At 40.2% G+C, this 3,717-nt stretch overlaps 1 long non-coding RNA gene across 1 annotated transcript; it reads right to left on the bottom strand.

Moving 5' to 3' along the window:
• Nucleotides 1-1,197: 1,197 nt before the first annotated feature.
• On the bottom strand, nucleotides 1,198-1,852 carry LOC136449724 (uncharacterized). Its single transcript, XR_010758107.1, has 4 exons — nucleotides 1,787-1,852; nucleotides 1,544-1,695; nucleotides 1,360-1,477; nucleotides 1,198-1,287 (listed from the first exon to the last, which is right to left on the bottom strand). It is a non-coding gene; the product is annotated as an uncharacterized lncRNA (long non-coding RNA).
• Nucleotides 1,853-3,717: the final 1,865 nt, after the last annotated feature.

Below are 3,717 nucleotides of genomic sequence, written 5' to 3'. Positions count from 1 at the left end.
TAGGGTTTGGTTAAATCTACTAAGAGGAGGAGGAAAACTGATATAGGGTTTGTGAAGGCGGAGAAGCGCAAAGAACAGAGGCAGTTGCAAGTATAGATGTGTTCAAGGCTAGAGGCCTCGGCTGGTATTTATAGCTACGGAGATGGGATGGTAGATATCTCGAGACGTGCGAAGAGTAACTACAATTAATAGATGGTGAAGCACCACCTCACTAATGCCGAAGAGAATGCGGCATTGATAACTGAGGACAGAACATCGAGGAGTTTTCTTAATGAAAGCAGTGTTTTCAGACTTAATTGGAGTAAGATCAGAGGTCTAGAATCGACTATTTTCAAATCGGCTCTTTAGCTAAGACAAGAAATACAATAGATCAACAGGAAATATGGTTACCATTGGTTCCACACAAAATATATGTTGGTATGCAGATTACAAGTTTAGAACATCCTAAATTGCTTTCAATACTTTCAGCTGGATAGCATCGACTTCTATGATTTGTTGCTTGTCTTCTTCGGCTGATCCAGGAATGTTCTCAATGCTGCTACGGATGGCCTTGCCTTCTTTGACCTGGGTCAGCATTTCCTATTTCTTCTGCTTAATGGCATTAGGTATTTGAGCCAGATTGGACTTATGGCAATCGATGACAGCCTTCATGTTCTCCAGTTCCTTCTCAAGTTCTGCACGTTTGGTTTCTAGTTGGTTTAGCTCTAGCTCGATCCTGAGGGAGGAGTTCTTCAAATTATTGATCAGTTGTGCCAACTCTTTGGCCTCTTGTCTATTGGAGTTCTTCTTGGCCAATAAGGCTTCACGGTTAGACAGATTCCTCTAAGCCTTTTTCACCTTTGGGGCTTGATCTTCAATGATGGATAAAGGTGATAAGACTTTGGTGAGATTTGGGGATAAATTATCCTTAATGACTAAGAAGACTCTTTGCATTGAATCTGCATCATGGACCAAATTGGCTATATCCTTCTCAAGCATTGGCAATATGTCCCTTAGCCAATTTCTGGTCTCTTCTGATAAAGCTTCTTTAGGAGAGATGGCTGATGAGCTAATTTCATCTTCATCTATATACTCTTCAAGATTGAAAGAATAGCTCAGGACTGGTGAGTTAAGTACCTGCAAGTGGGAAAGAAAAGTTTTGTTAAGAAATAACAAGTTGTCTAAAAATGAGAAGAACGAGGAGATACAATACCTTTTCTGGGGTAGTTTCTATCTGAGGAGAAGGAACAGCTGATGATGCAGCAATGGTATCTAGTTGAATCGGTTCTAAACTTTCAAGATTGGTATCTGCAAACATCAAGGAAGATTTTTAGTTTATATTTGTTGCAAAAAGACAAACTAGGCATATGACTTTCTTACCATCAATTGTTTGCTGGACTGGAGATTCGACAGTCTGGGTGTCAACATCAACAGGATCACCTTCGATGGGTAGACTGCCAGATTTCTGCCCTTGCGTGAATGTTTCCTCAGGGAGTGTCTGGTATGGCAAATGGTCAGAGAAGGGTGAAAATTGAATAAAAAATTAGGAATTTTGAGGAGATACCTTGGCAGCATTAGGGGGTGAAATGGAAGGACTCTCGTCTTCTGCTATCTTAGAAGCATCGGTTATTTCAATCGAAATCGGCTCCTTTTGAGGATCAACCGATGAAGGTTTGGTTGGTACTAATTTAAATGCCTGTGACAGCAGTTCAGTACCTAGAGCAGATTGGGATGCAATATTTGATAACTACAAAGAAATAGGATTAGAAATTGAACATCATTTTGAGAAGAGGATGAATTGTCTTACCTAAGTAGTTGAGGTCTCGTTCTGTGAAGTCTTTTCCTAGTAACGGTTTTCTAGGTTGTCCCTTGGTCTACCTTGCATTTTGAAGGTTGATACGTTACAATTGTAGAGGCAGCTTGAGTTTTCATCAGTTCTTTAGTGTGGGTGCAGTTGATCCCATTCTTGAGACTAGACATGGTGGATAATAATCTATAGAATGCCCCTTCCTATCTATGCTTGGGGGATCAGATTTGATGTCCTGAAAAAAGTCTGTTAGAACAGTTGGCAGGGGAATTTATCAAATAATTTTTTCTAAAAAAAGGAATGACAAGTTACCTCACTGTTAGAAGCAAAATCTCCATCCAGAGCTATGCACCTAGGATGGACTGACCCACAGAAGAGATGGGAGTGCCATTCTTGCCACCAAGAGTCAAAAAGGTTGTAAGAGAGGTTGACTCTTGCCTAATATGCAAGCAAAAGGAAGGAAGATCTGATCCAAGTTAAAAGACTCTAGAGGCTTCCATTACTTCACTAATACCTTCTACTAGCTTCAATGTATTCTTGAAGAACAGTTGAGGAGGCAGCTGACCAAAGCCAAATTAATGGGCCACAAAACAAGGATTGTAGAATTCATAGGTTGGAAGATTTTCTAGGAGGAAAGAACCAGTAGCCATTTTGCCATGGCCATGGCGAAATTCAGCTGGCGGTACACAGGGTTTGATGATGCAACTGAAGATTGCTACAGCTATTTCATCTGAGCAGCCTGATTCAAACCAGAATTTGACTAGCAGAACTAATTCATTGTCTTCACCTTCATTATAAGGTAGCCAAGTCAAGATGTTTGCATCAAATCCTTTGTAGAATTTCTTGAAAAGATGGCCTATATCAACAGCAATTGTTATGGCGGATGCAGCCTCACCGTAGTTCATGCATTATCAAACTCTTCCTTCTTTCCCTTTATAATCTTTAGCCAAGTTGGAAGAAGGGAAGCTCAGGTTTCTGAGATCAGGTCTTACAATCTTGTGCATATACAGGTTCAGCCATAGTTGTATCAACCACCAAGGTCCACTAATAGTGTGCACTGGTTCATTCTTCAGCAACTGGACAGCTACCTGGTGCATCAGATGATAAGAAGATCCTAGCAGGTATTTTCCAAGTGGGATTTCATTGTCAGCTGCTAGATGCTCTATCAAATATTTATGATTAAAAGTTGTCCACATGAAGACCCACAAAAGATGAATCTTTTTAGCCACATGTTCAAGAAGGCTACATGTTCCCTTTTGGCAACAGTTGATCTGTCTCCAATATGGTTCTGAATGTAGCTTGCTCATCCTGTGTTGTATGATATTTTGGCTAATTTCTTGAATCTAGCACTTAAGAAGTCATAAGGTTGCATTGATCCTATTATTCTAAGGCCGGTCAACATATAGACATTGGCCAAAGTGATGGTCATTGGGCCGTGACAAAAAATGAAAGCATTCAGAGTGTTGGACAAGAAATAAGATGCAGAAATGAGAAGTGAATCATTCCTCTCCATTCTAGATAATGAGAGTGTCAAGCATTGATTCAAGTCATAAATCTCTCAATCTCTAGCCTTTTCCCTCGATACCCTATGAAATCAATCTCTGCATCCCCTAAGCATTTTAGGCCGGTTTCTAAAGGGAGTTTTAGTGTTCTAGGAGGACAAATCTACTATAGATTATTTATAGGGGATTCGGTTGGTTTCTTGATAGATAAAGTTAGATGGATCAGGGTCACCCAGAGGCCCAAGATAATAGACATTGGGAGCAACAGCCGATGGAATCAAAATTTTGTTCCTCATTTCCTTGAAACCAAATAAAATAAATTGCAAAAGAAAGGAAATGCAGGGTAACGGCTGATACTTGGAAGACAGAAACTTGAAAGCGTACCTCAGGGATATGGTCGCTGGTCACCTTTGTAGCCAAAATGGATCT

The sequence above is a fragment of the Miscanthus floridulus genome, chromosome 5, assembly GCF_019320115.1.
Source record: "Miscanthus floridulus cultivar M001 chromosome 5, ASM1932011v1, whole genome shotgun sequence".
Lineage (NCBI taxonomy): Eukaryota > Viridiplantae > Streptophyta > Magnoliopsida > Poales > Poaceae > Miscanthus > Miscanthus floridulus.
The sequence above is the reverse complement of the archived record's forward strand: the minus strand, read 5'-3'. Positions and strand labels throughout refer to the sequence as shown.